This window comes from Salvelinus fontinalis, unplaced genomic scaffold (genome assembly GCF_029448725.1).
Source record: "Salvelinus fontinalis isolate EN_2023a unplaced genomic scaffold, ASM2944872v1 scaffold_0070, whole genome shotgun sequence".
Lineage (NCBI taxonomy): Eukaryota > Metazoa > Chordata > Actinopteri > Salmoniformes > Salmonidae > Salvelinus > Salvelinus fontinalis.
In genome coordinates, this window is record NW_026600279.1 from 520,135 (window position 1) to 531,772 (window position 11,638).

The following is an 11,638-nucleotide window of genomic DNA, read 5'->3' on the forward strand; positions in this document are numbered from 1 at the left end:
AACTTAAATAATTTAACCATAATGTCTAGATATCTTTTATAAATTTGGATGAGTGCCCTTGAATAAGCTACATATTCCACTGTGAATATTTTATTTGACCTACTTACTTTTTTATTACCTGAAGGCCAATAAAAAATATATATATATATATATATACAGTGCCTTTGAAAAGAATTCAGACCCCTTGACTTTTCCCCCATTTTTTTACATTACAGCCTCATTCTAAAATGGATTAACTAAAAATCCTCAGCAATCTACACACAATACCCCATAATGATGAAGTGAAAACAGGTTTTCAGAAGTGTTTGCAAATGTATAAAACATAAAAAACAGAAATACCTTATTTACATAAATATTCAGACCCTTTGCGATGAGACTCAAAATTGAGCTCAGGTGAATCCTGTTTCTATTGATCATCCTTGAGATGTTTCTACAACTTGATTGGAGTCCACCTGTGGTAAATTCAATTGATTGGACATGATTTGGAAATGCACACACCTGCCTATATAAAGTCCCACAGTTGACAGTGCATGTCAGAGCAAAAGCAAGCCGTGAGGTCGAAGGAATTGTCCGTACAACCATCTCTGCAGCACTTCACCAATCAGGCCTTTATGGTAGATTGGCAAGATGGAAGCCACTCCTCAGTAAATGGCACATGACAGCCCACTTGGAGTTTGCCAAAAGTCACCTAAAGACTCTCAGATCATGAGAAACAAGATTCTCTGGTCTAATTAAACCAAGATTGAACTCTTTGGCCTGAATGCCAAGTGTCACATCTGGAGGAAATCTGGCACCATTCGTATGGTGAAGCATGGTTGTGGCGGAATCATGCTGTGGGTATGTTTTTCAATGGCAGGGACTGGGAGATTACTCAGGATCGAGGGAAATATGAACGGAGCAAAGTACAGAGAGATCCTTGATGAAAACCTGCTCCAGAGCGCTCAGGACCTCAGACTCGCCCACCCAGAGCAGTGACGATCCCCATCCAACCATTCAACCAGACAGAGCTTGAGAGGATCTGCAGAGAAGAATGGGAGAAACTCCCCAAATAAAAGCTTGTAGCGTCATACAGCCTCGAGAAGACTCGAGGCTGTACTTGCTGCCAAAGGTGCTTCAACAAAGTACTATGTAAAGGGTCTGAAAACGTATGTAAATTTGATAGTTCAGGATTTTCTTTCTACCTCGTTTTTGATTTGTCATTATAGGGTATTGTGTGTCGATTGATAAGGAAAAAATACAATTTAATCAATTTCAGAATAAGGCTGTAACCTAACAAAATGTTGAAAAGTCAAGGGGTCTGAAAGACATATTTCAGACTGGACAATAAAAATAAAAGATTAAGATGGGCAAAAGAACACAGACACTGGACAGAGGAACTCTGTCTAGAAGGCCATCATCCCAGAGTTGCCTCTTCACTCTTGACGTTGAGACTGGTGTTTTGCGGGTACTTTTTAATGAAGCTGCCAGTTGAGGACTTGCGAGGCATCAGTTTCTCAAACTAGACACTCTAATGTACTTGTCTTCTTTCTCATATGGAATAGCCTTCATTTCTCAGAACAAGACTAGACTGACGAGTTTCAGAAGAAAGATCTTTGTTTCTGGCCATTTTGAACCTGTAATCAAACCCACAAATGCTGATGCTCCAGATACTCAACTAGTCTAAAGAAGGCCAGTTTAATTGCTTCTTTAATCAGCACAACAGTTTTCAGCTGTGCTAACATAATTGCAAAAGGGTTTTCTAATGATCAATTAGCATTTTTAAAATGATAAACTTGCATTAGCTAATGCAACGTGCCATTGGAACACAGGAGTGATGGTTGCTGATAATGGGCCTCTGTACGCCTATGTAGATATTCCATAAATAATCAGCTGTTTCCAGCTACAATGAAAGGCTCCACAGGTACTGAAATCTGTTGCCTTGTATTTGGTGTTCATTTTCAAATGTTCTCCCTAGTAGGGAGTGCTAATGGCTAATAAATATGACTCTACATCATTCGAATAAGGTTTTTGCTATTCCCAACTCCCTTGGGTACCAGTTGGTTGCCATTAGCGACACGTGGTCACTGGTGCGATCTTACGAAATGTGATTATAACTAAACTAAATGAAAAATGTTCTCTAAAACATTTGACTGTTTTTCTAAGGCCTGTTGTCCCCGTCATTACTGAGAGAGGGAGAGAGATGGGGGAGAGAGAGAGATGGGTAGAGTTGACCTCTTCATTGCTATTCTCTCCACTGTGAGTCATTTGCATGTTCTATGATTCTATGATTCCGTTTCTCTTTTATTATTAAGGTCATTAGTGATAATAATCTAAGAGATTAACTGATAGCTGTGTGACACACACACACACACACACACACACACACACACACACACACACACACACACACACACACACACACACACACACACACACACACACACACACACACACAGAGTGTTCATTTGTTCTCCAGAGGGCCATGTGCAGAAAAGCCCAAGTTCACATGTATTGATAATATTCCTTCATAATGCCGGGTCAAATCACTAAAGTCACGATGCTAAACCTTGCCCAACACCTATAGAAGCAATATACATTTACATGTAAAGTGGTTCCATTCAAATGTAGGATCTTAATTTTATCCAGTTTGCTACAACAGGAAAATATTTCCACAGCAACAGGAAATGTGAATTATTATGTGGATTATAATTAATGGACATTTCTGTAGGGGCTGATATATTTTTCTTAACGGAAAATGAAGTCTGAAATTTCAAAGTGAAAATTACAAACTTCAGAAGCCTTCTTAAACCTCAAATACACTACAAGTTTTAAATGTCCTGCACTACAGGAACGTTCTCCTGCAACAGGGTGATCACATTAAGATCCAACACCAGTAGGAAAGGCGAAAGGTTAATACTAGTGATGAATATGAGTTATATTTCACGATCTCTCGGGTAGTGACAGTATGTGCAAAAGGCATCAGTCAACATTTAAGTGAAGATATACCAGTCAGTTATGCTTTTAACTCTGCGTGCTTCCTACTTCAACATAGCTACTTCAGGGAAGGGAAGATAATATATGCCATTTAAGCAGATGCTTTAAACCAAAAGTGAGTGCATTTTCGTAGCAGGAATATCTTTATGAAGGCCATATGTTTCTCAACTAGCATCATAAAGGAACACTATAGGCAGCATTCACCTCGAAGGACCTATGAACATAACTACTATCTGTGGGGTTGCTGTCTAAACAGCCAGCTTGCTGTTTTTATGCCATTTCATTTTCATTATTTGTTGTCATTCTATAGATAGATAGATTTTGGGGTCTAGAAATGTCCTTGTTTTCCACGAAAACATACATGAAATGAGTTGTAAATATAAATATAGTCAAGACTTTGACACGGTTATAAATAATTATTTTAATTGAAATAATAATTGTGTCCTTAAACTTTGCTATCGTCAAAGAATCCTACATTTGCAGCAATTGCAGCCTTACAGACCTTTGGCATTCTAGTTGTTGATTTGTTGAGGTAATCTGAAGAGATTCCACCCCATGCTTCCTGAAGCACCTCCCACAAGTTGGATTGATTTGATGGGCACTTCTTACGTACCATACGGTCAAGCTGCTCCCGCAACAGCTCAATGGGGTTGAGATCCGGTGACTGTGCTGGTCACTCCCTTATAGACAGAATACCAGCTGACTGCTTCTTCCCTAAATAGTTATTGCATAGTTTGGAGCTGTGCTTTGGGTCATTGTCCTGTTGTAGGAGGAAATTGGCTCCAATTAAGCGCCGTCCACAGGGTATGACATGGTGTTGCAAAATGGAGTGATAGCCTTCCTTCTTCAAGATCCCTTTACCCTGTACAAATCTCCCACTTTACCACCACCAAAGCACCCCCAGACCATCATAACCATCACCATGCTTGACAGATGGTGTCAAGCACTCCTCCAGCATCTTTTCATTTTTTCTGTGTCTCACAAATGTTCTTCTTTGTGATCCGAACACCTCAAACTTATATTAGTCTGTCCATCACACTATATTCCAATCTTCCTCTGTCCAGTGTCTGTATTCTTTTGCCCATCTTAATCTTTTATTTTTATTGGCCAGTCTGAGATAGGGCTTTTTCTTTGCAACTCTGCCTAGAAGGCCAGCATCCCGGAGTCGCCTCGTCACTCTTGGCGTTAAGACTGGTGTTTTGCGGGTACTATTTAATGAAGCTGCCAGTTGAGGACTGTTTCTCAAACTAGACAATCTAATGTACTTGTCCTCTTGCTCAGCTGTGCACCGGGGCCTCCCATTCCTCTTTCTATTCTGGTCAGGGCCAGTTTGCGCTGTTCTGTGAAGGGAGTAGTGCACAGTGTTGTACGAGATCTTCAGTTTCTTGGCAATTTCTCACATGGAATAGCCTTCATTTTTCAGAACAAGAATAGACTGACGAGTTTCAGAAGAAAGTTCTTTGTTTCTGGCCATTTTAAACCTGTAATCAAACCCACAAATGCTGATGCTCCAGATACTCAACTAGTCTAAAGAAGGCCAGTTTTATTGCTTCTTTAATCAGAAGAAAAGTTTTCAGCTGTGCTAACATAATTGCAAAAGGGTTTTCTAATGATAAATTAGCCTTTTAAAATGATAAACTTGGATTAGCTAACACAACGTGCCATTGGAACACAGGAATGATGGTTGCTGATAATGGGCCTCTGTAGGCCTATGTAGATATTCCATAAACAATCTGCCGTTTCCAGCTACAATAGTCATTTACAACATTATCAATGTCAATGTCATTACAATGTATTTCTGATCCATTTGATGTTATTTTAATGGACAAAAAAAGTGCTTTTCTTTCAAAAACAATAATAATTTCTAAGTGACCCCAAACTTTTGAACGGTAGTGTAGATAGAGGAAGCGAAACAGCATAAAGTCCCCACAGTCATTGTAGCCTATGGATAATCACACTGGGGAATAATCTTGACAAAATACAACACTACTCACCTAATCAAATGAAACCTTGAAGTTAGTTTTATGAGTCTGGGAAACCTGGAGAGGGGTGTTCTTTCTTCCAGCTGAGTCTAGCTCACAATTATCATTCTTCTCTCTGTACAGAGGGGGGACTTCTGGGAGATGGTTTCCATGGTGATGGGATAAATGCGACGAGGAAGAGGAGGCTTAATGTGACAATATTTCAGCCGCAATGTCCCAGAGACCCATAACTAGGATTTCAAAAGGAGGGTATATTACTGGAAACCTTGCAAGTTTAGCACTAAACTACAAGGATTTGATCTAATCTGTCACATCCAGTGGCCCTTTAGAGTACTTCACATTGTCACAGCTATGTAAATATGTGTGGCCTTATCACATGTAAAATATATCAAATAATTGAATAAGATCAAATAAAAAAAATTGAATGACGAAGCTGTAAAACGTCCGAAATATAAACCATCAATTTAGTGACGATTGGTGTTGAATTTTAGGATTTCAGTATGAAATATCCCTAAATATTTTGTTCACAAACTTTTTTACTATATTAATATGTATTTGTTGTTAATGTTTTGGTGTCAAACTGGTGGCAGTTGTGAAAAAAGTCATTAGTTGCAAGAGTTGCAGAGTTAATTGACAATAATGTCATTGTTGATTAGCATCATTAAAGAAATCATTAATGAAAAGAATAATCTATTTTCTCTTGAACAATATGATCTATGTACTAGAAAATCATGGATAATATGGACACAGATATAATAAATTAATACTAAATATGAATATATATATTTTTTGTTATTCAAGTATAAATGACCAAAATGATGATAGATTGCCATAGATTTTCTGTGAATTACCAAAATTACTGAAGATTCCGGTAACTTTGCTAAATTGCCAGTAGCTTTGCAACCCTACCCATTATGAATGAATTCCACTCAATCGCTCTGGTAGGTAGCAACAGAGGGTGAAATAGAAAAACACGTCCGTAGAGAGAAGAGAGTATAATGGTATTTTTAAGACATTAAGATTTCTACTTGATTGAGCAGCTATGCTAACACATGCATCTATGCTCTTGAACCAAAGTTGACTTTTATTTCTCAAACTTTGAGACTTTATTATTGTTCTGACTCAGGGTTGTAATCCCACTTTGAGCACTAGGCTTCTCTCCCTTCTTGGTAATAGATATGTGGACCTTTAGGGCTGAGTAAGTATGGGTATTGAGAAAAACAATATGGAGTGAAAATAGGTTTCTTTTCCGCAAAGCTTTCCACACCGCGGGTGTACACACGTCTATAGAGAAAGAAAGGGAAAGAGAGAGGGAGAGTTAAAGGAAGAAAGAGAGGGAGAGATGAAAGGAGAACGAAATCCATCTAAAGCCCTGTGATCTGGAAAAAAGGGTTCTGAGGAGAGACGGACTGTGAGGGCAGTCAGGTCACTCGAGATCCAAGGCGATATTCGACGTTCATCCATGTCCCCAGGATGCCGGGAGATGCCTTCAAAACCGGCCACTAGAGGCAACGGTGAGCTCCATTACCATCAAGTAGGCTTGCGGCAAGGGCGATGTGGATGGGGATGGCAGATAAGCTGCGAGCTCGGGGCTCCGAGGGTCATGTGTTCAATCCCAATGCTAGGCACTTATTGAACCCTATCCCACACCTTAACCCTTAACTCAACCATTCAGAATGAATGCCTAAACTTAACCGTCAAAATGTGACGTTTATCCCCTCCCCCCTTGACAAACGTTGAATACTGAAGTCAAACCGTGAGATGTTGTTGGTGAGCTCTGTAAAAGGGTTCTGATGAGAGGAGGGGTGAGGGAATATGAAAGAGGAAAATAGAGAAAGTGTCTATGAGAAAAAGAAAATGAGTGAGAGGGAAGGAGACAGAGAAACGGAGCAAGAAAGAGATAGAGATAGATAGATCAAGAGAAAGACCGAAGATTGATAGAAATCCTGTCAAAGCTAGAGAGCGAGAGCCCAAGAGAGCAAGCGAAGGAGAGAGAAAAAGGGAGAGAGAGAGAGAAAAAATAGTAAAAAATGAGGGTGAGAGAAAAAGAGTGAGAGGTCATGCCCTGGGCTAATGGCCACCACAACCACATTAGCCACACAATACGGGTCAGCCACACACACACACACACACTTGTGTGATGTGGTCAGGCAGGGGGTTGTGAGATGTCATTAACCCTCCCAACAGCTGCACTGTGTGAGTGATATACCCAAAGTAAACAGGCACCAAGATAAATGGTGCAAAATGGCTCACTACACCATCCGTGTTAGATTTTTCCGGTTGCTCTTGTTGCAGTGTGTGATGTCGTATAGTGGAGCGTGTGGTGGGGGGACGGGACGGGACAGTGAGGGGTGTGCGTGTGAGAGTGTGCCTATTGTGCCTGCCCATAGGCATGCAAGTGTGTGGGATGTGACACATTTTTTTACTAAATAAATAATGACTGTCACAAGTCCAGCCACCATGATATAGTACACAAACGCCAACCCCCAGAGTTTATGAAATGTTCTGAATCATAAATACATTATATTACACCTATATGCCTACATTTTATTATTATGTTTATTCTCTCACTCTGTTGAAGTGTAATAAAATGTGTTCTTCTCGAAATTGAAAAAATGTCAATACATATATATATAGAAAAACAACAACTCTCTGGTTTTGACAGAGTCGGGAGGCAGCTCTGGCCGATCCGTCCAAATCAATAACGAATTTAAGACGTTAGTGCTCGGGTCTCTACCGCATTGCTTTAGCTCATTATTTACAAGCTTGGCACGACTGTTCTTGGATGGATGGAAAGTGTTTTACTCAAGAATCCCCCACATTCTCTCTCTCTACCTCTATCTACCTACCAGTCTCACTCTCTACCTACCTGTCTCTCTCTCTACCTACCTGTCTCTCTCTCTACCTACCTGTCTCTCTCTCTACCTCTCTCTACCTACCTACCAGTTTCTCTCTCTACCTACCAGTCTCACTCTCTACCTACCTGTCTCTCTCTCTACCTACCTGTCTCTCTCTCTACCTACCTACCAGTCTCTCTCTCTACCTACCAGTCTCACTCTCTACCTACCTGTCTCTCTCTCTCTACCTACCTGTCTCTCTCTCTACCTACCTGTCTCTCTCTCTACCTCTCTCTACCTACCTGTCTCTCTCTTTCGACTTCTCTCTCTCTCTACCTACCTGTCTCTCTTTCTACCTACCTGTCTCTCTCTCTACCTACCTGTCTCTCTCTACCTACCTGTCTCTCTCTACCTACCTCTCTCTCTCTCTCTCTACCTACCTGTCTCTCGCTCTACCTACCTGTCTCTCTCTCTACCTCTCTCTCTCTCTACCTACCTGTCTCTCTTTCTACCTACCTACCTGTCTCTCTTTCTACCTACCTGTCTCTCTCTCTACCTACCTGTCTCTCTTTCTACCTACCCGTCTCTCTCTCTACCTACCTGTCTCTCTCTACCTCTCTCTCGCTCTACCTACCTGTCTCTCTCTCTACCTACCTGTCTCTCTTTCTACCTACCTACCTGTCTCTCTCTCTACCTACCTGTCTCTCTCTCTACCTACCTGTCTCTCTCTCTCTACCTCTCTCTCGCTCTCACTACCTACCTGTCTCTCTCTCTCTACCTCTCTCTCGCTCTCACTACCTACCTGTCTCTCTCTCTACCTACCTGTCTCTCTCTCTACCTCTCTCTCGCTCTACCTACCTGTCTCTCTCTCTCTACCTCTCTCTCGCTCTACCTCTCTCTCGCTCTCTCTACCTACCTGTCTCTCTCTCTACCTCTCTCTCGCTCTACCTACCTGTCTCTCTCTCTTTACCTCTCTCTCGCTCTACCTACCTGTCTCTCTCTCTCTCTCTACCTCTCTCTCGCTCTCTCTACCTATCTGCCTCTCTCTCTACCTCTCTCTCACTCTACCTACATGTCTCTCTCTCTCTACCTCTCTCTCACTCTACCTACCTGTCTCTCTCTTTGTCTGACTCTCTCTCTGCTTCTCTTTCTCTTTATCTCTGTCTTTCTCTAACTATCTCTCTCTTTCTTTCTGTCTATCTCTTTCAATTCATTTCAACAGTAAATATTACACTCACAAAATAATAGAGACATTTCAAAAGTCGTATTATGTCTCTGCAGTGTTGTAACGATGTGCAAATAGTTCAAGTAGAAAAGGGAAAAGAAATAAACATAAATCTGGGTTGTATTTACAATGGTGTTTGTTCTTCACTGGTTGCCCTTTTCTTGTGGTAACAGGTCACAAATCTTGCTGCTGTGATGGCACACTGTAGTGTTTCACCCGGTAGATATGGGAGTTTATCAAAATTGGATTTGTTTTCTAATTCTTTGTGGATCTGTGTAATCTGAGGGAAATATGGTCGTACATTTGGCAGGAGGTTAGGAAGTGCAGCTCAGTTTCCACCTCATCTTTCTCTGTCTCTTTCTCTCTCTCTTTCTCTAACTATCTCTGTCTCTCTCTTTCTCTAACTATCTCTGTCTCTCTCTCTTTCTCTAACTGTCTCTTTCTCTCTTTTCGTTCTCTCTCTTTCTCTCTCTCTCTCACTATCTCTGTCTCTCAGGCTCTGTCTCTCACACTCTGTCTCTGTCTCACATTCTCTCTCACTAACTCTCTCTCTCACTCTCTCTGTCTCTCTCTCTGTCTCCCTCTCAATTCAATTTCAGGGCTTTATTGGCATGGGAAACATATGTTTACATTGCCAAAGCAAGTGAAATGGATAAACAATACAAAAATAAACATTGCACTTCCAAAAGTTCCAAAATAATAAATTTCATTTCAAATATCATTTCAAATATCATTATGTCTATATACAGTGTTGTAATTATGTGCAAATTGTTAAAGTACAAAAGGGAAAGTAAATATGTATTTACAATGGTGTTTGTTTTTCACTGGTTGCCCTGTCTCCCTCTCTCTCTCTAACTATATGTAACTCTCTCTCTCTCTCTCTAATATCTAATATCTCTAATCTCTCTCACAATATTTGCGTCACAAAGAGTTTAAAGAAGGCAACTTGTAAGGGCCCTTATGATGGAAAATGGACCAAGACAATGGTCTGCTTTGGGCCAGAGGATGATGACTTCATGGCTGAACTGATCTACAATTATGGAGTGGGAGGATATCGCCTAGGCAACGACTTCCTCGGTTTGACTCTGCAGTCTAGCCAGGCTTTCAGCAATGCTGAGGCTTGGTTGGCCCCTCACTCAGGTTGGAAAGGGCCTCTATCTGGCTGAGGCCCCAGGAGGTTATCGCTTCTACCTGGTGGACAAAGAACAGCCTCCCAATGATCCTGTACAGAAGGTGTGTCTGGCAGGGTCTGACCTGCAGAAATTAATACGCTGCTCCTCCCTTCTGGGGATGAAGGTGAAAGAGAGAAATGAGGAGAAGAAGACTGTGCTGATGGGATTCACAGACACTCAGTGTAAACTAGAGATTCACAACATTGTTGGGACAGTAGATCATGGGACGGCCTTCGAGCGGATAGCATTCTAGTGTCCATGTGAGCAGTTGGCAGATCTTGAACCTTTGATGACAAAGGGAAACCACAAAATCCTTACTCTCTTGGTTAGCCTGGAAACCCCTGGGAAGACTACAGTAGAAGTGGTCATTTGGGCTGACTCTCTCTCTCTCTCTCTCTCTCTCTCTCTCTCTCTCTCTCTCTCTCTCACTAACTATCTCTGCTTTATTGGCATGGGAAACATATGTTAACATTGCCAAAGCAAGTGAAGTAGATAATATACAAAAGTGAAGTAAACAATAAAAATGAACAGTAAACATTTTACTCACAGAAGTTCCAAAAGAATAAAGACATTACAGTGTCATATTATGTGTATATACAGTGTTGTAACGATGTGCAAATGGTTAACCTTTTACGGGGGCAGCCCGACACCGGTACACTTATGACAACATCCAGCTCAAAGTGCAGGACGCGAAATTCAAAATCATTTTTTTTTTTTATATTTAACTTTCACACATTAACAAGTCCAAGACACCAGATGAAAGGTGCACATTTTGTGAATCAAGCCAACATGTCCGATTTTTAAAATGTTTTACAGGGAAGACAAAATATGTAAATCTATTAGCTAACCACGTTAGCAAAAGACACAACTTTTCTAACTCCATCAGTTTCTTACTCCATCAGGTGCTATCACAAATTCGACCAAATAAAGATATAAATAGCCACTAACCAAGAAACAAATTCATCAGATGACAGTCTGATAACATATTTATTGTATAGCATATGTTTTGTTCGAAAAATGTGCATATTTCATGTATAAACCATAGATTACATTTCAGCTACAATCCGAAATTGCACCGAAGCAGCCATAATATTTACAGACACCAACGTCAAATAACTAATTACTCATCATAAAACATTTCTGAAAAATACATAGTCTGCAGCAATTGAAAGACAGGCATCTTGTGATTCCAAACAATATTTCAGATTTATTAAATGTTTTACAGCGAAAACAAAATGTATCGCAATATTAGCGTAGCTACAATAGACAGACACAATTGGGCGCCCACGGCCAGTTCACATGCACGACAGATATATGAAATAACATCATAAAATGGGTCTTACTTTTGCTGATCTTTCATCAGAATGTTGAAGAAGGTGTCCTCTGTCCAGATGAGTCGTTGTTTCGATTCAGAATGGCAAATTTCCCTCTTCAATTAGCATTGGCACT

At 40.6% G+C, this 11,638-nt stretch overlaps 1 pseudogene; it reads left to right on the plus strand.

The window, feature by feature from the left end:
* The first annotated feature begins 9,961 nt into the window (after nucleotides 1–9,961).
* Nucleotides 9,962–10,562, plus strand: LOC129842840 (glyoxalase domain-containing protein 4-like; annotated as a pseudogene).
* Nucleotides 10,563–11,638: the final 1,076 nt, after the last annotated feature.